This window comes from Stegodyphus dumicola, chromosome X1 (genome assembly GCF_044657685.1).
Source record: "Stegodyphus dumicola isolate Sdum_Otavi_A_Nest chromosome X1, ASM4465768v1".
In the NCBI taxonomy this organism is placed as follows: domain Eukaryota; kingdom Metazoa; phylum Arthropoda; class Arachnida; order Araneae; family Eresidae; genus Stegodyphus; species Stegodyphus dumicola.
Window position 1 is genome coordinate 211,524,424 of NC_140780.1, and position 24,776 is coordinate 211,549,199.

Here is a 24,776-nt window from a genome sequence, read left to right on the forward strand (position 1 = left end):
AGGTTTAAAATAGCATTAATTGAAAGTCTTTGCTCCCAACTTATTTAGTTGAAAATCACAAAGCAACGTCCCAACAATGGTCAAACGACAAAGTACCCAAGTACTAGTAGTTCGACTCCGTAAAATCTAGGCGAACGGGATGTTTGTATAAAGGTTTGGTTGTTTTCTCCATGTTTAAAGTGTGTACTAACCAGTTGGCCTAAAAATGTGCTTCACTAAGCCGTCCCTCGCTTTGGACAGAGATCCTCCGTATCATTTGCTATAACCTAAATAATCCCATTCAGTCTAGTCCACATACCAACGAAATAATACCTCATATTCAACAGTGAAATTAGATAAAGATCTCTCAACGTTGGAAGAAACGGAAATCAAGGAAAGTCAGCAATAACAATGAAAGAAGAAATTCATTTTAACTGTTTCATTTTAAATATTTCATTTGTCAGTTAAAATGTCTAGTTCAAAATTTCTTATAATACTGTAAATTGGAATTGGTGAGAAAAACGCTTTTAAATAGATTCTATCGTGCATTATGATTTCAAACATTAATTACGGCTATGTATCAAATTAAGAAGAAAATTAACTTTTCGATCATAAAATTCAGTCATTTTACTTAAAGATAGTTGCTTTAAAAACGATATATCTGGGTAAAGTTCAAAGACTTCCTGCGTCTTACTAAGGGTTAATTATAGGTTTCTTGCTTATATATTTTGCACTTTCTTTACATGACCTACATTTAGTTAGTTTAAAAACCTAGTTTTCTGAAGAAAACGCTTATGTTTTAACTTGTTTCTGTACTTATTATGGACACATCTGCTCTGTCCAGAGGGAATCATTTAAATAGCAATCTTAGTTTGTCTAACACAGGACAACATACATATGTGTACAGGAAACGTTTATTAGAAATTTTCACGCATGTTACTCTAAAGTTAACTGAAAACTAGTTACTTCTGTGCAGCATTATTACTATATTTTATTCCTTATTTCATATCGCGTTAAAATAATAAAGGAAGCAATTTTTCGGCAAAGTAAGAAAATGCATAATTTGCTTTGTAAAAGCTGAAAAGGAAAACATAGCTTATAGTAAACACAGTGAATAGAACGAAAACACAGTTTATAGAAAAGACAGTGAATAAAACGAAACCACAGTTTGTTTACACATTTGCTGCATAAACATAATGTAAATTTACATAGATACCAGTATGTAATATAGCAAAAAGTCTAAATTAGTCAAAAGTAATATATAGAATTGAATTTCGATTTAAAGAATCGGGTTTAAATAGTTTTCTTCATTTCGGGTTTTTTTTCATTCCTTAGCAAACATAAAGTAAAATTACTTAATTTAATTAATAATTAATCCTGTTTAACGAATTCTCAAAACTTTTGAAGATTTTTTTTCACATTTGAATTACAAATAAATCTTGCTGAAAAAGAGCCAATTTAATAATAAGATTAATTATATTCGAAAAACAGGGCATTAAGAGACAAAAAGTACTATCAGAAATTACTCTAAAAAACTAGGGTTTTTATTGGAAGTGCAGTCGAATGTGATCTAACTGCTATCATAAAAAAATTGCTGAAGAGGATGGCAGAATGGCAGAATGAATTTTCATAGGCTTAATAATTTTCAGATTACCTTCAACAGAGCTGAAATAATTCGGTTTACCCTGATATCAAGAATTTCTAATTATATGACTTGTTTGTTTTGCCTCCTAAGCCAAGTAAAATTTAAATTATTCTTTAATTATTTTGATTTTTTACGAGTTTTAGTTTTACGAATTTCAATAAAATCATGAAGTTATGAAAGATTAAACTCAAAAGTTTCATAATAAGCTGTTGACTGAGTATTTAGCAATAACATGGTAAAAATATGGAAAACAAAATCCTTTAAAAGAAAGCAGACTTATAGAAGGAAGACTGATTTCGTTTCAAAGAAGTAAATTGGAAAATATGCTTATTTTTCTGAAATCATCATAACAAGGTAAGTGCGTAATGTTTTTGTTCAATTGTTTAGACGTAATTTTTTCCTGAGAGCATTTCTTTGAAACTGCTCAGGACAGATGTTTTCATTAGGAAAATAACGGATTACTATAGCTAAAGTTTTATTTTTTAATTTATTTAAACATTTTTTTAACTTTTTTTTTACACTTTCATATGAAACATGTATCTGGCTCCCATCCCCCTTGGAATAAGACTTCATTCAGCTGTATTATGCATGCATAGTTGTTAGTAGCAGAACCCTTTGATCTCTGGCAAGGCAATTTTCTTCCTCCTTCGATCTTGAAAAGAAAAGATCCATCATCAGATTTATATAATATCTTGAGCACAGGCAAGATAAATATTTTAAAATAGTATTTATAGACTTTTATTTATGTAAATCGTGTATACTATTGTATCCTGCATCCAGGAATGTAAAATAATGTAACAAATAAAGCACGATACAGAGTGAAACATACTTTTTGAATTAACTGTATGACACACCAGATCCGTATAACTTCGTCAGCGAAGAAAGCTTTGTTAAGTGTGTTTTCTGTATTGCTCAATTAAATTCTATTTTAAAGGAACAAATCAAAACTGGATCAATTTCTTTCTCAATTTTTGAAATCAGAACTAGTATATGACTTATTTTTTAACTGTTTAAGGGTATTTTCTCTTGCGTTATACCACACGTTTCTACAAATAAGGTTTTGGGATGTCATCTACTACAATACGAAATGCACAAAATTGTTTCTTACTGAAAGATATGCTGTAGATCACAACGCATTCAGCCTCTTTATATTCGAAAATGTAATGATTTCAAAATTAACTGCAGTAAAAGCAATAATAAAGAAATAAGCATACTATGTGGAATAATCTAGCATTATGAACAGATAGAAATTAATTCAAAATTCAAGAAAATACTTACCATAATCAACAAAGAAAACTAATCAATTAACACAAAAGTATTAAGATACCGGAGAAATATAAATTTATGCATTTAATAACCACGAGCTCTCGTTATTATGAAAACTCTAAAATTATTAATTGTTTAATATAAGGTAACTGCAAAATTTAATAGGAAAATTGTCTGCTTTGAGTTTCAAAATGGTGAAAATGGGAGAGCTTAGTTTCAGTGAAACAAAAGACTTTATCTGCACGAAAAAATAACTATTCATCCAGGCAAATTTCCAAACTGACTACAATTTCATTTTCATGAGCGCGAAGTGTAATAGACAGATATTAGCAAGAAAACTTAAAGAACACATTCAGACTTGGGAGATCAAAAATTGAGGATCGTCGAGAAGAAAAGTAGGTTATTAAACTCGCCCAAACAAATCCTATTGAACCAGCTAGGGAAATTCTTTACAAAATCACTTCATTTTCTGCTAAATTTAAGCATTAAAATTGTATCAAGTACTACAAAAGAATGAATAGATAGTTCTCATACTGAAGTCATGAATAGTGAAAGAGATCGAAACAACAAAATACATTTTTCAAAAGCATTTGTTAATAAAGATCGGGGTTTCTAGAATATTTTTTATCTTGGGATGAATCAAAATTCCCACCGCTTAACAAAAATCTAAAGGAAAATATTTTTGTGAAAGCCAGATCAGTGCTTGATCAATGCAATCTTTGTGCTATTGGGAAATATGGAGGAATTTTGGTAAAGATCTGAAATTTCTGTCAGTACGTGGTTTGAGTGTATTAGATACTATTGACAGTTATGATTCAGTGTGCTATTATAGATACTTTACAAAACTTTCAAAATTGCCGATAAAGGACAACTTCGTTTTCCAACATGAAAATGTTCCGAACACACAAATCTGCATACGAAATTGTGTACTTTATAGAATATCCATAAGTGCATTGAAACTCCATCTTAGTTGTGAGATTTAAACGTTTATGGGAAGAACTGCAGAAATATTTAATTGAAATTTCCAAATTATTTAAGAAGGAAGTGATGTGCTAGTTCTTCCTGAAATGTTTATAACTGAGTATTACTCTCAGAGTAAAGGCCCACCAGCGGCCGAGCGGTAAAGTCGCTGAACACTTGTAGTTCGGTCCGAGGTTCGAATCCCGCGAACGGGCTGGCTGCATGGGTGTTTTCGTGGTTTTCCCCATGTGTAACGTGTATACGAGCCAGTTTCCCTTAGAAAGCCCTCCACGAAGGCATCCCTCCTCTTAAGCAGATAGCCCTCGAGGCTTTGCCATAATCACACACACACACACACACTCTCAGAGTAAAGAAAGTGTTAATCCTAAATATTTCCAACAACGTTCAGATCGTGTGTATTCGTGCGTGTCGTCTTATTCCCATTTTATATTGAAAAAATGGGCAAAACAGTTTCGAATGGGTCGAGATCCGTAGAAGATGAGTCTCATGAAGGCACGCAATTAGATACTCTGATGTAAGAAAATACTACTCGTGTCCAGGAGAAAATATTGAATGATTCGAGATTAAAATTCAAGACGATAGCAGCAAGCTTAGACTTATCTAAAGCAATGTTTTGCACATTCCACATAAACATCTTCACATAAATGTAGACTCTGCAAGGTGGGAACTCCGATTTCTTTCAGCAATTCAAAAACAATAATGTGTGTCAGTGCCATTCAGAAACAACAATGTAGAAATAAGGGACTTCACCATCACTCTGACAGCCCAAATTTAGCACCAAATGATTACTGTCTGTTCTCCAAACTGAAAACGGACCATCGTAGAAAGAAATTTAACGATGATATTGGCGAGAAAAAACAGTTACGGAACATTTTGAGGAGAAAACTCCAGATTACTTTTCAGGGACATAAAGTTGATCACTGAAGACGTAAAAAGTGTACAGGGATAGAAAGAGATCATATTAAAAAATAAACCATATGTGTATATATAATATGTAGTATAAACTTTCAGTCTTTCAGGGTGTCGTGATTCTTATACCTGGTTATTAGAGTTCTATGCTTATGCAAAAGTTATCTGTCTTCAACAATTATACAATTTACTTTGCTATTTACAGCAGTTCTAAATCATAATTAATAAAGCATATTATGGAAGTATAGAAGGCACTTTTGATTGCAAACATTTAAAATTATTAGCTTTTGATGAATACTTTTGGGCATTAAACTGAGCTTTTATTGATATTTAATAAAGCTAATTTAATTTTAGATTGAAAATAATTATTAATTCTGAAATGAAGATACTTAAGAATTACTTAAAGTTCTGGAATTAAACGTCTATAAAATTAACAGAAACGAAACCTCAATTTGACATAGATTTTATATAAAACTTTAGGGAGTTTAGTAATGATTTAACAGAAGTACCTCTTCTTTCCAAAAAGTTTTATTTATCTTATATTTTGCAACTGTTCAGGCATAGTTTAAAAATTCAGAGCAAAATTAAAGTGATTTTAAAAATGTTTTATTGACTGCTTTGGTTTATTTATTTATGGCAAAGCACACTAGGGCTATCTGCCTAAGGGCAGGGATACCTTCGTGGAGGACTTTCTAAGGGAAACTGGCTCGTATACACGTTACAGAGTTTTACTAACTGAAAACATGAATTTTCCGTTTCTCATAAGGTCTTTCCTTTTAACTGAACACTGTGAGCAAATCGTATTAGAACACAATAAAGGATAAATAATTTTCAGCGAAGCACTTTTGTGCATTTAGTTCGAGATACTTTCTTTTGTAATCTATTTAGCAAATTTTAGTTTAGTAAGAAACCTCATTTTAAAAAATACAGACTTGTTCACTGGATCGAAATTAGAATATATACCGATGAATTACATAACTAGGCTTAATTAATGATTATTTTTTTACTAAAATAATTTTCAAGTACTTGGGTCGTTCTTTGATTGCCTATCTATGCTTATTCTTTTGACGAAGACATCTGCTTTACTATGGCAAGAATTTTCGCAATTGTTTTGGGGAAATTTATTGCATTTCCTAAAGTTTTCAGAAATAAATTTTTTGTAGGAATCTTGCATTTTCCCATTATTTTATGCTTTCTTTTAATATTATTAGCAAATTTTATATAAAAATTGTAGAGTCATTCTTCGCCGGAAGTCAAACCCTGGACCTTTCGAATACGGCTCGAGTATGCTTCCAAATTTCGGTGGTACCGTCCCCCACCTTTTAGTTCGGTCGCCACTGTAGTGTCATTGGGATTTTTGATGGAGACGTGAAAATATGCAGTGCCTTTCCCGGAACTCAAACACTGGACATCTTGAATACACATCTAGGATGCTTCCAATTACACCACAAGGACATACGGAAAAGAGGAAAAAAAATACCTTTTGAAATAAACTTATGTTACGTTTCATTAAAGTTTCTACAACAATACATTGCAAAGAAAGAAGACTGAATGAATTAGTCCAAGATTGGCTAAACATCTGGAATAAGAGAAAAGTAAATTCCAGATATCATAAAAATTCGCCCTCCTTACTCTGTCGGAGCCGACGGATAATCTTGCTGCTCAATGATTCCTTTTTTAAAAAACATGATACTAAAGGAGAAATTCTGTGTATGCATCATATAATGCGTAAAAATACCAGTAAGAGGTATATACAGTAGATATGTTGAATGCATTTCCAGAAATTAATTCGTTTATAAGATTAATGAAAGTAAATTTATAATAAAATTAGGAAACATAATTATTATTTGAGTTTAGAATTTAGTTATATGTGCTATGGTTTTCCTTGTGTACATCGCCTTTCTGACACTTTAATGTTAATTTTTCATTTCAAGCTTTGGACTGACTTAGATTTTTCAATAGAGGAATTAAAAACTATTAGAGCTATAATAACTGAAAAGTATCACCAGATTTTATAAAAAAGTGTTAAAAATCTATAATTATTTAAACTTATTATCTAATCTACAATTTCTTAATACAAATCTGTAATAATTTATTTCGAATTTCTAAACAGAATTATTTAGAAATTCGGAATAATTTTTTTTTGCAGATTATTTTCATATTCATCCGATGCTGCACTGATTGAAGTTCTGAGACGTTCTTTTTGCTGTGATTCGATCGTTAAGCAAAGATAGATCTTTGTAAAACTCAGGGAGGAGATGCATATGGATCTCTTCTCGAGAATGTGTAAGCCCCATTTTACATCTCCGAGAATTTTGTGTTGTTTTATTTTGCGTTATTTGGGCACACACAAACATACAAACGTACACCTCTTTGTTATTGTAGCTAAATCCTTAAAAAGTAAAAACTTTATTTTAAAAATATCTGTATACTTACATAAAGAAGATATCTTACTGCAGCCGTACCGGTGTAGTGGTTAGCGCCCCTGATTGCAGTGCCGAAGGGCCCGGTTTCGGATCCCGGAGAAGGAATGGATGTTTGTAAATGTGTAGTGTGAGTGCGGCATGGGGGCACTCCAAATATGCGATGTGGTGAAAGTTCTGTCGAGAGGATTGTGTAGGGGAAGGTGCTCAAGACTGTTGCCAACGACAGGCGTAAACTTGCGCTCTTTGCCACGAGGAATTTTATGAGTTTGGATTGACTAGGTCAGACAAGTGAGCATTAGCACCAACAACAACGGCAGATATTTTACTATTTACTAAAAGTAAAGAATAGTGCCTCTCAGAGTTGCTAAAAATGCCTAATAACAGATTAAAGTTTAAAATTAATTTTTAACTTATTAATCATTGGAGCACCTCAATCATCATCTTAGAAGTCAATATCATATTTTAAAGCAATATAAAACAACTGATTTTGTTCGAAATTTTACATTAAATTCATTTCTTTGACATTTCGTTAAAATATTTTGCATTAATAAATTATGTTTCAGAGTAAAATAATGTTAAGTGAATTGAAACACCAATTAAAAAAAAAAGATTCCTGATGGTAGCTGAATTCGAACTGACGAGTTCCCTTTTGTAGCTTCACACCATATCGCCCAGGTTGACAGCGGGTATAAGCGAGAGATAAAGTTAAATAATATGAGTGGTTATTAAAATTTCAACTTCCATTTTTCTTGCATATTTCTGTCATATTAATTATTTTTATATCTTTGACATACACAAAAGCTTTAATAAACCTCTTTTTTAAATTATTTTTCTTTGAGAAAAATAATTTATTGTATTTTATAAGAATTTAAAAGTTGCTCATGTTCGCTTTAACTTTCACTCAAAATAAGGAATAAAGCGCTCCGAATGTTTTGAACCCATTATTTAGAATTTGTTTCGAAATATTCAGAATGATGTGCTAGTTCTTAAATTTGGAATTGACGTCACCTTTCTAAATGGACTTAAATACACAAAATATGGTACATTACAGGATGAGTTCTGCACCAAGCTGCAGCTGTTTAAATATTATGAAATCAAATTATAAGTAAAAAAATGATTCTATTAAAAAGATATATTTTCACGTATCGCTCAAAAATTTTAATTCTTGAGTACCGCATTTATTTTCTAAATTTTCCTGCTAAGACATGCTGAATGGTCAAATATTTTCAATATGATCATATACATGAATTAATAGCAAGATACAGTTTCTACGTACGTTATTAAATCCTTTTGCGGATGCCAAGAGAAGCAGATAAGTCAGTACAAAAACAAATGTGTTTTTATAATAACTCTTAAATGGAAAACCTAAGGACTTGAATCTCGCTCCCCCACACATCCAAACCATGTGTCGGTAATAATACAAATTTTTAATTAACCAATACAGACTCTTTAAATTAAGTGAGGTTATTAAAACCTTCTTATTAATTAATGAAATAGTCCTTAATTTTTTCCTGTTGAATATAAAACTACTTCAATAAATTAGTGTTAATTACGAAAATGCTTCTCTTCCAACTTACATTTCTATCAAATCTAATTAAATTAGTCTAAGTAATAATTAAGAAATTGAATTCTTCTAACATGAAATTCCGCAAATTCTCTTGAATAAACAAATATTTTAAGTTAACAAGTTTTTGAGCAATTCAGAAAATGAGTTTAGTCCTTAAAACTATTTAACTCGCAAAAGTACTTTAACTCCTTAAGTGAAGTGATTTCCAGTTTAAGGGAAGTAAGACTTTATAAAGAAAATAAATTTGTCTCAAAGTGCCTAGCAATACAGAAAGATCTTGGAAAGGGCTGTTATCATTTATAATATCGTTTTTTAGCAGTAAATATTCAGACTAGTTCACAGTATTTTACTTAAGTACCTGTACGATTTCGCCCCCATCTGATTCTTTACTCTTAAATAGCATCTGAGTACCTTAAGTTTCAAACGTCCATTCACACCTCCTAACAGCTTTAGCAACTTATCGATGTACTACGTGATCGGCATTAATTTTGCCTGTTACGTGATTTTCACGTAAGCTTGCCCAATACGTGGGCGGATCCGAATAAAAGGGAATGAAATTAGTGCAGCGCACAAACCACTAAATCGTTGTATCATCGAGCAATACGGCGATAGTGGAATCCGTGATGCGGTCCTAGAAACTTGTCCTGAGAGTGCAGATTCCAGACCAGCAGATGTTCTGGCCACTATCCATTCGCAGTAAACGGGTGATTCAGACAGTCGATTTAAAGCATGTGACGCAATTGGGTTGCTGCGTGACCCTTCATGTAATGGCTATTCTATGGATCAGGGGCCGATAAATCTATTCATTGAGTGGTAGCTTCAAACATTTCTCCTAATATCTGCAATATCTGAGTATTTTGTAATATGCTTGACTTAACGTTATAGTTAGAGGAAACAAATTTATGTAACGAATAAGGATTGAATGGTTAGATAATTTCAAAATTTTTTCCCCAGGAGTGTATTTTATATTACTTTCCTTACAATAAATGTGTGAAAATTGTTAAAAATTGTTTTGTGTTAAAAATTTGTGATAGGTTTAATACTTTTAATTAAACAATTTACTTTTCAATAATCGCAAAAGACCAAAGACTTTATATTAATTCACAGGTAATATTCAATATAATTTATTGACACCTTTATGTACAAAAAGATCTGACTCAAATATCAAGTAAAAATTTATATCATGAATATGTAAAATCGTCACGCCCAAAACTAATTAGGAATTGAGTAAATTATATTCATACGATTTAATACTGCACTCACAATTTAAATTGATCTTAAAATGCTGATCTAATATACCACATATAGTTTAAAATTTAATGTGAACTTTATACATCATGCATTTAAAATATAAGGTGAAATTAAATATCCTAGATTTTGGTATGCAATATCCGGCTCTGAAAACGAAACTTTTTTTTAGAAATACAGAAAGTTTTTCTATTTTTATTTATATCACGCAACATACTATTATGTATCATTACTACCTGAAAACAGCTTGCTGTATGTTCTGTTTTTCATTACTTTTCTTTCTACATTCTCAAGATTTGATGACTGTAAAACTAAAATATTTTAAATGTCCTCCATTAACTGCTATGAGATACTCGAGAACCAAGTTTTAAGTAAATGTGTTGTATTCCTGGGAGGTATTTCAAATGCGTCTTCATTATTTTCTGTTGAAACATTAAGTACAATGTATTGCAAAATGAAGTTTTTAATCATTTTTATGCGTAAGTGATTATGCAATTAAAAAACATTTCTAAACAGCAAAATTTTATACATGATTTTGTATAGAATACTAGTATTTATACAAAAAAAAGTATTATGAATGTTCATCTTAGCAGTAAGAGGAAAAATTTTCAATATCGCATTTTTGTTTTGTTTTGTTTTTCATTGGAAAATTTGGGTACCGAAATAATATCAGAAAATTTGACAAAATCGGAAAAAGAAGTTTAACAAATAAAGTATTCCTCTGGCGTTTACATACTGATTTGATTTATTTGATTATGGTAAAGCAATCGTGGGCTATCTTCCTAAGGAAAAGGATGGCTTCGGGAAGGACTTTCTAAGAAAAAGTGGCTCGTTTACCTATTACACATGTGAAAAAACACGAAAATACCCATGCAGCCAGCACCGAGATTCGAACCTCAAACCAAACTACGGTATTCATCGACATTTGCGCTCGGAAGCTTTAAGAAAAACTAAAGCATATTAAAAAAAATATTTAAGGAAGCATACCCTTTCCTGCTGCTTTTTAGGAAGCCTATGCTTTCTTCACTCTAGATTTTATGAAAATTTCACAACTGCTTTCTTTTGTTTTTTCTTTGCGCTTTTATCTTATATTGTTTAGCTATTCTTAGATTTTCAATATGTAATGCTCAACTATTTAAAAGGAAAAATCACTTATATTTCTCTGAAGAAAAAAGGGCAACATTAAGAAAAATCATTTAAATTATCTGTAGATAAAATATAGATTATCTTTTAACGAAATAAAAAAAAATAAAAATAAGATTTAAAAAATTCTAATTTACACTTTTTTTAATATTACGTTGGTGAATGTCAGTTTGTTAAATTTTGGTAAAAGTAAGTTCGAACGAAATTAAAAGCGAGTGAAAGGCCCTTTAGAGAGAGCAAATAGAAATATTGCTCTGATTTGGCATCCTTATCGTTTTTAATCCTAAGCCAATTTTGAAATCATCGTCAAACGCTTTTAATACTTAGAGTTACATATATCTTTATGATCTTTGAATAACGAAACTTTTCAAAATATTTCTAAAATAATATTTACTTTAAGTTTCCATGCAAATCTGACAACGCATTCAAACGTTTTTGAAAAAATTATGAAAGGAATTTAACAGTAAAAATAAACCAGACGTAAATGTTTGAAATTTATTTGGACTAAATTAAAATTAAAAATTATATAAGAAGAAAACGAAAAATTCCATTAAAATGCCCTATTATTAAATGCAAACAAAATTCAATTAATATTACCGAACTAAAATTTTAGAGTGCTACTTTTAAGAAAATATCAGGAATGATTCAAAAAAATAAATTGACACTTTGACGTAATTTGAGGCGCAGAATCGTTCTATGCAAAAAATATCGGTATGTCTTTTCAGTAAAAGTGCGATTTTGTGTCATTACATATATATTAGAACATTGCTATACATAAATTTAATATATATTACAAGTAGCGATTTCGAGATATGCAAAACGCAAGTTGAATTTCATATAACGGCCAACTACAATGGAAAATACAGGAGTGTCTCCCATTTTTAATGACTCCTGATACACATGGAAACAAATTCTATATCAAAAGGCTAACAGAATGCATCTTCTAGTAATTATGTTGCATACTGGAAGACAAATACTCGTCATATACAGAGAGAATAGACATAAAATTACCTGAATTGTTTAATTTGTTTGCACCTTTAATGACTAAGCGGCGATTCGAAGTGTAAAGGAAAAACTATATTAAAACAAACAGTACATACATATGAAACTGCTTTTCTATTGAAATTTTCCCGCAGTGTTCTCCTCAAATGATAAGTGGTGACATGTTGGTGAAAACCAATATATTCACCGCATCGTGCGATATATGCTGACATTTTATTGATACGTGATGACATGCTGTTGAATTAAATGATATGAATGTTTCATACGCCTTTATTGGCTTGGGATGAATTGTTTTCTGTTTTAAGATAATAAACAGGACATATATTTAAATGAATTTAAAAGCTTATCAAGAGGCATTTACCATAGAGTTTTAATTACTTATTTTTCTATATTATTATTTAAATCTAAAAATTCAAAAATATGAAACATGCAAGCGATTTTGTACTGAAATAAGTAATGTGTGATAAGAGGAATACATTTTATTAATAAAATAATTTTGCAACTGATGATGAAAATTATCAATTTAGTGCGTTTAATTAAAGAAGTGTTTGTGTGTGTATTTAATTATGGCAAAGCTCACTAGGGCTATCTGCCTAAGGGGAAGGGATGCCTTCGTGGAGGACTTTCTAAGGGAAACTGGCTCGTATGCACGTTACACATGGGGAAAACCACGAAAACACCCATGCAGCCAGCCCGTTCGCGGGATTCGAACCTCGGACCGAACTACCAGTGTTCAGCGACGTTACCGCTCGGCCGCTGGTGGGCTTAAAGAAGTGTTAATGTTTAATTTAAATTAAATGCATTTTGACCTACATCAATGAAATGTATTATGAAAAAAAATAAGACCTTAAAATGGTAAGACAGAAGTTGTTACTTTTAAATATTTCAGCCACTAAAACACTAGATTTATGATTTGAAAGATTGATCAAGTATTTCGTATTATATGGAACAGAAATATTCCTGATACTGTCCTATTTGCTAAGATACATGTAAAATACAAGCTCGCGCCATGTGCAATGGTAGTACTTTAGCGGTCATCTGTGTGATAAATGGTATGGTAGTATAGCGCACCATAACTTAGCCGCTCACAGAACGGCTGCGCCAAACAGGGACACACAGAAAATTTCTAATGTCAATAAATAAATTCCCAGGAAGCTTAATTTTTTACTCTATTGGAATTTTGCATAACGGAAGCCGAATTGGATTCAGATTTTTCCCTCGTTAAAATTCCCATAATTTCATTTTATCATTACCCAATTTTCATGCAATTCCACTGAATACTTTTTGCTACAGACTGCTCGCAAATTTAAAGTTTAATTATGGACACCCTGTAGATGGTTTTAAGCATACTAAGCATATCTGCAAAAAATAAAGAGTTTTTTATTCAAAATTTCTTAGGATACACGAGAATTTACATACTGGTGCATTTTGAAATTTGGAATTTTCTTTATAAGCAAAAATAGCTCCAAATATGGTTTACGCACTTTGTTAAATTTATTTCAAATAATGAACGGTTACTTTCTTCCTGCTCGTGTACAATGAAAAAAGGAAAGGAAAATAGGTTGCTATAAATTAAGAAGTTCGCCAAGTGAATTATTCTTGGCTCAAACGGAAAACAAAATCCGCCAAGATAAATTTTCGAATTTTCCCGTAAATTTAGCACCGAACTTTACAAAAATTTAACATTTAGGCATAATTTGAATTGCAGGAATATGGAAAAAAATTCGGTATGTCGTTTTAGAAAAAGTTCGATTTTGTGTCAAGATATTAGAACAATTCTATATATAAGTCTAAAATATATCCTAAGTCGCGCTTTCGAGACATGAAAAACGCAATTTGAATTTCGTCATTCGGCCCAGTAGAACGAGAGATATAGAACTGTCCTATTTTTTTTTTCTTTCGTAGTGTACCTTTAGTGCAAATTTGACGTTTGTTACATCCTGCCTTCGTGGTGTAGCAATATTAATGGACTGAATTATATATATGTGATATTTTAGAGGTTCGCAGTCGTCATACGTTGATGGAATTTAGCAGAGAGCTGACTAGAGAAGATGAATCCAAAGACATTTTAGGGATGGCTGAGAAAAATTGCTACGTATATTTAATTAGAGAAAAAATCACAAGTATCTTGATTGTTAAGTCACCAATTTTATATATATATATATATATATACATAAATGTAAAAACTGTGAGCATTTCCAATCATTTCTTTCAAATGTTCAATACCGGACTGAAAATTTCAACAGAGCTCTAAATTTTGCATTCATTCGTCAAAAGTGCTATATTCAAAATTTAGACCAGAATTTTAGCATTTTTTACAAAATTATATTTTACCTGTTTAGCTGATTCTGTACTGGTTTTTCTAAAAAGACTTTGCTATCGCTACGCCTTTGTGTCTTTTAAGGGGCATATGTAAAGTATAAAATATGTTACTCAAATTATTAACTTTAATTTGGTAATAGTCATTATTATTCCCCATTTTAATTTGGCTCTCTCTCTTTTCAGATCTAAATTTTTTATAATAATTTTCTGGACTGTGTCTTTTCATTTCATGCTTGCTTATATAATCCTTATGCATTGCGACAGCTTGTATACAATCGCAGATACCGGGTTTAAACAAAGAAATCAAGTTTATACATATCAGTGTTACTGTTATAACTGCTACTGTTGAGCTGTCCACTTTACCCTGTCTTCCTATCGCTGTGCAAAAGCGTTTTGCTCGTTCTCTGCTTCAGCCATTGATTAATAATGTGATATGTTTTATGAAAGTGTTCAGGCTGTTTATCGCACCAAAATGAGGCATGAACATGTTGATTCTTGTCAAAAGTGTACACGAATACATTATTATTATTATTATTATTATTATTATTATTTTTTTGTGAATTTTATTTTCTGTTATGTCATCTTGTGAATCGACGCATTAATTACAGTGCAATATCTCATTGTTAACAACTTCTAACAGTCAAGCCATCTACAAAGTTATGACACACATATATATACATATATATATATACATATATATATATATATATATATATATATATATATATAACACAAACTGAAGTAACACTTTTTAAATACAAAAATGTCTTGAATCAACTAATCTTTGTCTATAGTGAGAGAGTCGGCGGTGGAGGTGGATGATTGTAATGAGAAATGTTTAATAGCTGTCGTTTGAATTATCACCTTGACAATTTTATGACCGGTATCTCACAAACATGTCTATAATATATTTTACTGTCTTTTTGTCAAGGCTTTTTGTATGGAGAGTCAATATCTGCGCGCACTGCCTCATCCGTGATTTAGTTGCTATGTAGATAGGTATTCTTCTTGAATCGTTCGAATCATCCAGTACTGGAAAATGGAAATGAAATTTCTACGAACTTTACGCATCAGTTTCGTCTTATATTTCCTGGTTCTATATAATGCCAAATTAATTAATTTAATTGCAGATAGATTTGATGAAACGAGTAATAGAGAAAAAAGTATATGCTACTTGAAAATCGGTAATTGTATCTCAATTAGGTCTGTAATTTGTCTTTTAGTTTATTGTCAACTTTAAAACTATAGTTTTAATCATATTACTGTAAAATTAATATGCATAACTAATAATAATAACGAGCCTTTTATATATTCAAGCATCAAAGTAATATATATTGTCAAATAGTCCCTTCAAAATCTTCAGGTTTATGCATATTAGCTTGTAATTAATTGTTTGGAAAGCCAGCAAAAATTATACAAAGAAAGCGGAAAAGAAATATTACAAATACAGAAAATTTCACTAAAATGTATCTCTTTAAATAGCAAATAACATTCAGAAAAATGCTACGAAGACTTAAAATCCATGATCATCCTGAAAAAGCACAAATAGTTGAAAATTTACATTGAGACGAATTTTGTGATCGTCCTATAAATACAAAAGCATAAAGACGAAAGAATGTCCCAATAAATTAATGAAACAAGTACATAAGCTTTCTAAAAGAAAGTTAAAAAGTAATTTTTAAAGCATTTTCTGTCTTGAAAGCTCCAACTTTTTTCATCGTAAATTATAAATTCTTTTTTCTCTTTTTTCCAAGAATTAAGGAATGGACAAAGAACTGTCAAATTTGCGTTTTGCTGCCTTATGTTGCTTAGTATTGAACCATTAATCACGTGATCGTTTCATTATCTTAAGCTACACGGTTTTTTTTCTGTGTAGGAAATTTAAAGCTTTTCTTACGATAAGCAATTATTTGTCTGCGCTACTACAACCGTTTCGTGCTCAGTGTTAGCATAATGACTACAGCACTTTTCTTCCCCTTCTCTCATGGCTTCCAATAACGACTGATATTGGAAAATGTTTATTTCTTACGATTATTTCAAATACAGAAATTTGTCAGAGATTATATTCTCAGGAAATAATCAGAAATATTCTACTTGTTTAGCTTCTATGTTTCTCTTGTTTTACTCTTTCAAAGTTAGGTAAATTATATATTTCGCTTTTAAGATTAATTAATTAAGAAGGGCTACGAGGGGCAATTCCCGATAAAGGCGTGGGGAACATTTATAAATATGATTCATTAACTATGAATATTAGAACGCTAAATCATGGGTAGAAATTTTATGTTCAATCTGAGATACACTTTTTGAGAAACGGCGTTCCACGTGCCTGATATGTGTATTTTCAATCACAGATGATTACGTAGACTGCATGCTTAGGGAATGTAAAATTTTAATTCTTAATACATAATTTTTATTATTACTTTTTCATGTTTGGTTTGTAAGCCATGATAACGTTATTCTCTCGTCTATTTCAACGTACGTATATTGACGACAAAACTTACGTTGATTTAATTTGTTAACTCTAGGCTTTATTCTGTTGCATAACTAAGTCTGCGTATTTATTTAAGGAACATGTTACCGTAGCACAACGCTTTTAGTACATTTTCTATTAAACAATGATTTTCGATCATTTGGCAGATGTAACTAAAATGTGTCCGAAATTTACTTATTAAATCTCTTTTTAAGTGTATATTTGGAGAAATTTTAACAGTTAAGTAATGACATCTTTTAAACAAAATTTTAATGCGACGTATTTTTTTTCCTTCTATTAATGTTATAGGGATTAACGAAACACATAGTTGTAAGGTAAATTTTGTAAATTTGAAGTCTGTGAATTCATATTAGATGTAATGTAAATATTCCATTCTTTGTCTTTAGGTACGACTTCTTTTAGTTAATTAAAAACATTAATAATTTTTAAAACTAAAATATAAAGGGCACGTCGTTTAAAGTTTTAATAAGATATTTTCTTTCACGATCCCGTACTAAGGTGTAATTTATTTTCCTACAGACTGTTTCAGGAACTTTAATATGGGTTTCATCTGAACCCATATTAAAGAATATATTAAGGAACTCAAACCGTTTTCTCTCAGAAATCAAGTTTTGTTTACCTTATATTTCTAATCAATTCAATAAATTTTAACAATATGTTTCTATAGTGTTTTACTTAGAAGAATATATTATGTATAACATCTAGCTCGAGAAGAACTTTCTGGGATATTCTATAGATTCAATTAGTTAGAAGAATCAACTCAGAGAATAAGAAGATTAAGTCAGAGTAAACATAGAATATTCAGTCTCAGACAGAGTTAGAGATAACTGGGTAAAATAAGAACTTTAGCAAAGTATTTTTACTGCGTTAGTAGCTTTATAGACCCTAGTTTATTTTTCTTTTTGAAAATGAAATGATAATTATTTTAAAATATATCAGTTGATATATTAGATTAATATTCTTAATTTAAATGAAATTATGATTACTTTAAAATATGTTAATTGATTTATTAGGTTAATATTCTTAATTTCGGCAACATACTTTAAGTACACCACTTAATGTAACATTATTTTAGAAAACATAAAATTAAAACGGCCTGTATACAAGTTAACAAGTGGCTCACCGATGTGAATGTAAAGTCATTAACTGATTGGGTTTTACTTGCATTGCTCAGAAAATATTAGTATAAAATGTAATAGTCTAGTCCTACCTAAATTATATTATAATTTTTATTCTAAGTTTTTAACATTTATTTTTAAGCTCCTTTCCTATCCATCCTAATTTCAGCTTACAATTTCCAACCAGTACGTGTTTTTAGAATCGCGTTTAATGCAAATGAGTAGGGGTAGTATTTAAGTTGAAGATCCACTGACTTCGAGAGAGAGAATCCGAGTTTCTGACTTGCGCGCGGTTGCCTTTCGACCGCATCTCTCTAAGATGTTAATACGCTCGGCCATATTACGGCCCCATGATAGCTTCGTTAGCTAATTCCATATTTAGGGCCAACTAGTTAGATTTGTGTTAGCTTCGGTTACATCTGTTTAGTTAAGCATTAGTTAAGTTCTTATTTCTTACACTTTGGAGTTTAACCCCAGGTGGAGGCTTTGCTGTACGCCCTGAGAAAGGGGCCGGCTGTGTATCTTTATATTGAGCTATAAAAGGTAATTAACCCTTCTTGAGCTTTATGTTTCTGTTACTGAACTTAAGGGATTATTATCTTAGCTGTTCACTAGGTTCGTCCACATTTAGTTGTTAGATAAAAGGGAGGAATGCCACAATATTATTTATATTCATCTCTGGAATGAAAATACCAATTTCATACCATTCATGTATGTTCCCTTACTTAAATAAGTACGTTGAATGTAAATTATTTAAACTGCTAAAACAAATAACGTATTAAAAATGTTCTAAAAATCTTAAACATAATGCGACATCTTAAGATTAATAAGATTAATAAGATAATAATAAGCACGAAGAACTACTTTCATTTCCTGTTCCTTAAGTTAACATTACCTACGTAATAGAGCTTATTTCTCCACGCACGTTCATTTTAATGATGCTAGTAGAAAGAAATTTAAAGTACTTTAACTTTGTGCGTAGGAATCTATCAACATCATCGATTGTACAGAGCTTTATTTTCAAAATGTGGAATAGCTTAAAAATGGAAAAAAAAAAAAAAAATAGGTGAGAAGGAATAAACGGTAAAATTAAGAACTCTGAATAACACTAACTAGAAAAATGGTATGAATGAGCAGAACAAATCAGGAAAAAAAACTTGAAAATATCCAATAATAAAAATAATAAAAGTAAAAGTTTGCCTCCAAGCTTAGCAAAAGTCATATTCTGACGTAGAGACATTAGGATTTTTTGGAAGCAGGCAAGATGAGAAATAAGCAACGCCTTCGTCGGGAATCGAACCGAGGACCTCTGGAATACGCGCCCAGCGTGCAGACCACCACACCACGAACGCATGCCAAGAAGAAAGAAATACCTTATAGTGAATCAATTCAGGGGGTGATGAAATGAATGATTTCAGCTCAGTCTGAGTAGATGTAATTTTTAAGATGTGAAGTTGCAAAGCTTAAGCTGTAGAAAGGAAAGCAATTTGCTGGAAATTTAATTTATAGGAATATTGTTTTTGAAATCGAGCATAATTTATTATGATTTATAGCAAGGAATGTAAACATCTCTTTATTATGATTGCATAACAATTGCAAAATGTTATCCAAAAATAAGTCCAAAAATTGAAGATAGCCAGTTAAACAGCATAGCCTTCACCTACTGGTGGGATAGTAGGGAATAAAAATAATATATGTAGTTTTGTATATGTAATATTATTATGCATCTAGTATGTAATTTCTTTTGAGGTATAAACATTTTCTGCCGGTAGCAATTGGGAAAAATTATAATGACACAATATGCAATTTTTTAAGTTGAAAATTGAGAAATTTCTCACGAAATTTAGTTCGTCATTAGTGCAATTTTGACAAAATTAATTCCGTGATGTAAATCTTAAAATTCAGTGCAGATTTTTTTACTCTTAATTTTTGATTAATTCTTGTGTTGGCAGGTACTTTCCTGTATATACTGAAATCCCTATATTATAGTTTACTCTTTTTAAGGTTAAATATTTTTTCCCCAAAGGCTTTATTAACAATAAATAAGGCAATAATTTATTATTTACAGTTGAATATGTTAATATTAGAATAATCGATAACATTACAAATTGGTATAGGTTTTATTGAACTGTGAGCAATTTGAATATGTATTCACGGATGCAGTTATCTCGAAATTATAAATATTACAATTTCGGCAATGAACCTGCAAATATTTCAGAATTCACAATGATTGCACAAAAATGAATTCTTGAGTAAAAATTGTAGTTGACTAATTTTGTATTACGATGTGTCCATTAATTTGTTAGCAGATGTTTTCTTTAAATTTAAGAAAATTGTTGGTAAATGTGTAATTCAGACAAATTATTCGTTTTTCTAAATTAATGATATTTTCGCGTTCAAGAAAGTTGCAATAAACTGCAATAAGACTAATTTTGGTTTCTGTTGATGGAAGAGCGACATAAATGTTCTTAAAATCATAGCTGTTATTGTTACTCATGCAGATATTATTTATTTATTCTTCTTCTTAAATACCTAATAATTATGTTGTTGCTTAGCAGTCATGCTGATTACCTGTTTATTTTTTAATAGTTTAGGGAAAGCAGAGTCGATGTTCTTTTTATAAACTGTTAGCTCCATTTTCAATACACATGAATTTAACCTGTGTTTTATGCAATTTAAGAAGAGCGCAAAGACTAGAATTTTTTTTTCCAATCCCTGGCTGATAATTTCTTTACAGTATGCTTTTCAAATAATGATAAAATTACTGTTTGCTTAATGAATTATTGTAATACTAAACTCACGTTTTGATCATTCAATGTATTATTTTATTTTGGGCTATTTATTCCTTATTTCTTGATTTTCATATTATACATGTTTTTAAAAATAATAATTTTAAAAACCTGTATAATATGAACAATATGTAAATTATGAATATGAATTTTAAAAACATGTATAATATGAACAATATATACATTATGAATATGAATTTTAAAAACATGTATAATATGTTTCATTAAGACAAATAATATTATATTTCCATTCTAAAACAATGAAATAATGGTATCCATACTTATTATTGGTTCCGTAATGTGAAGGTTAATACTGGTAATAATGTTTTCTGTATATTTTTGAATGTTAATTATGCCGAGTAAGACAAAATTTAATACTAAGTTCGGTAAAACTTTTTAAACATTTTGCAATATCTAAGAGTCTTACAATAATACGCTTATGAGTATTAAGGGGTTTTTTTTGTTTTATTTTCTTCGCAAAAGAAATTTTTGTTATCATTTTTATTTATTTTGATTATCATTTTTGATTAAAGAATCCAAGTTTTTAATATATTCGAAGCTAATATGTGCATTTAAATTTTTAATGAGAAAAATTCTTTTACTAATTTTGAGGCTTTTATTAAAGTTTATCCGGTCGATATTAGAGTGTAACAATTCTATAAGGTAATAGTTATAAACTTTATTTTTAGTTTTATTGTGAAGCTTATATTTTAAAAATCTTCAATAAAGACTTTAATAATGATAACATATTTTGTAATGTAGTTACTAAGTTATTTGTTTAGTTTCTTATATATATATATATATATATTTATGTTTTAGTAGGATTACGACTTTTAGTAGTTGTTTTAACTAAGTTTTTCTTTTTTTCTTTTTTTTTTTTTTTTTTTTTTTTTTTTTTTGTCTGTAAAAGTTTCCAGTTGAATTAATAATACTCGCGGAAGAAGGATTATATGTATTTTTTATACTGTAACCAGGAAAGAATGATTTAGTTTTAATTCGGTACAAATGATTACTTTGATAAGTGCTAGAGTTATAATTACTTATTTTATGCTATTTTAGATTACGGTATTTAATCCATAGGTATAAAATATTTTTTATCTTAAGAATGTAAAGAGATTCTTATAAGAGCATTCATTTTTTAATTTGAGTTTTAACTACCTAGAACTCTGTACCGATATTATCAAAGCTATGGACTTTAAAATGTTCGATTGCTGCTTCATAATAGATTTAGTTATTCATATGGTTGCTGTTATCGATTATTCTACAACAGTGTCCCGTAAATTTGAAAAAATGCGGTTGTAAAAATGCATGAGAATGTTACAAAGAAATCTGTCAGTCATGCTATTCAGCAGTGGTAAATACATGAACTTACTGCAATTCGAATGAGTAATAAAAAGAGTAGGGTGAATAATACTCGGTGAATGAAAACGAAAACTATGGTTTATGCAAATTCTGTCAGAACGAGATCCAGCTAACATGGGTGATGTAACAACAGTAGCTGTGACTTTCAGCATACAAAAAGTAGAGAAAAACCATTGAAATAAAACAAAATATGGAAAGAATTTAGCCGAATATTAAATTCCTTCATGTACTATGTACTTATGTTGGATAAGTTCGCAAGATGATAGCCAAAAATATAAATAAAATCTTTGCAGCGTTTTATTAATATTTTTCTTTTACTGTTGCATCCAACTTTGGTTTACGAAAATGAAATAACTTCAAGTTTTTAAAACCCAGTAACTGTCTCTCCTTTAGTGACTTTATAGAATTTAAGGAATCAGATTCATGAGAAACAGACCCCTAAATCACACAGGAAGGGAATGAACTTCTTGCCATTAGTAATGCTAGATACAATAGGAAAACTTGGTGACAGAGAATCTCACTGACTACAATAAAGCCAAAGGACCAGCGTATGCTTTTCTAACCTGAGTAGGAGTAAACAAGATATACTTTTAATATACTATCCTTGTTAATAAATAGTGCCACCCTGTATATTGGTTGGTCGGTACATTGGTTAGCGAAGCTAGCTGCCGTTTCCCTAGTGCCCGTGCTTAAATCCCTGAACAAATCTTGGATGTTTATAAGTGTATAGTGTATATGCGGAATGCGGCACTTTAAATACTGGGGAGCTGAACGTTTAGAGAGATATCATGGCAATCGAAGATAGACCGGAAAATCTTGGATCATTTATTCAGGTTGTTTGCTATCAAAATTGAAGCAGAACTGTACAGTAAATGTGGTGAGACTATAGCTGTTAAGTTTTTGATGGTGTCTTCTTCAGTATTTCCCCCTGCCATGTTAATGCTTTGTTTCGCAACCTTTCTGAAGTCGGGAAACACTAAGCTCTAATATATATTTGTGCGGAACATTTACAATACAACATAAGCTTTAAGGAGGGGTGGCCAACACTCTTGAAATGTCACAATCAAAGAAAAAAGGGAAACAGCTTCATTATTGAAGAGTTTTAAAAGGGGTGAATGGTGTGGCGGGTGCACTGTGAGCGAGGAATTGACCACCTTTTTGCTTCAATGTGTCAAAGAGCTACTTTTATAAACGAGTAAAATACCGATATTATCTGATGCAAAAGCATTTATTTAAAAGTCACTTCAAGTAAAAATACTTTAAAAATGTCAAATTTAATGCGATGCTTGAGTTTCGTGATTTTTACATATATCAACAATATTGAGACAAATAAACGATAAAAGCCAGGCACATATCCTATTCTAAATTTCTCAGGCTCTCGCGTTTTTTTATTTTATATTAAGAACTACCGAAAAGCTTCTCTTGTAAAGATATGATGTAGAAAATAATAACAATGTGTTCAGCGCTTTTACTTGCTAGAGCGGATATTCATCTTTAACAGATACCCAGAATGCTTCAGGAGTATTTTCACTGAACTTCAGTTTTGAGACAGCAATGTCGTTTCTTCTCCATTTAAATTAAAACTGGATAAGTCGAAAGAAAGAAATGGATTTCTTATTCAAACTAATTGTTTAGTGCTCAACAAAGGGAAATTTATTTTAAATTTTCATTCTATTATTGTTAAATGATCAGTTATAAAGAAAATGATTACCTCGTTTGTATCCTGCATAGAGGAGCCATTTCTCTGTTTCATTCTGTTATATATCTTTTCAAGGATAATCGTTTTTTTTTTTTATTGCGCAAAATTTTTCAGTCTATGTAAGAATGCTTTCGTTGCTTCATTGCGTACTTACATCGAAACCATTAAAGTAAACAAAAATATCCTTATCTGCTATATACGTCACATTATTGCATAAATCACCATTTTTCAGATATTTTTCAAACGTTTCGGGTTTTGGCTGCGAAAAAAGCAATAGTTCGTATCTTAATTGCAGCGTACGATTTGAAACATTTCCATGTGGCAGCCATCTTTCTATGTTACTAGTCTTTCCACGTGACACTAAACATTCGTAATCTATGTTTCAAAATTTGACTTTTCATCAACCCTATTTTAATAAAATTAACTATGAGGCATTGTCTTTATGAGAAGTACTTCTCGATGCAAGAAACAATGGTGAACTATTGTATTTAGATTAACTGCTTACGTTAAATCTCAAATCCTTTGACTGATCCTATGAGAGATGCTGCTCCGTTGGTACAAATCACGAGACACTGATACCATGATAATTTTAGAGTATTCAAACAGGATGTTATTGCGTCAAATAAATATTGGCCAGTTGCGTGCCCCAGAAGTTTTTTCCAGCATCGAAATTGAATTATTATAATCTGTTCAAAACTAAATAGTACAAAGATTAGGAAATGAGCTTTGCCCCTTTTATCAGTTGATTCATCTGTTTATAATGCAATGGATATGTACACAAATTCATCTGCTATTGTTCTTTTAGTGTTGGAGAACATTACACTAATTC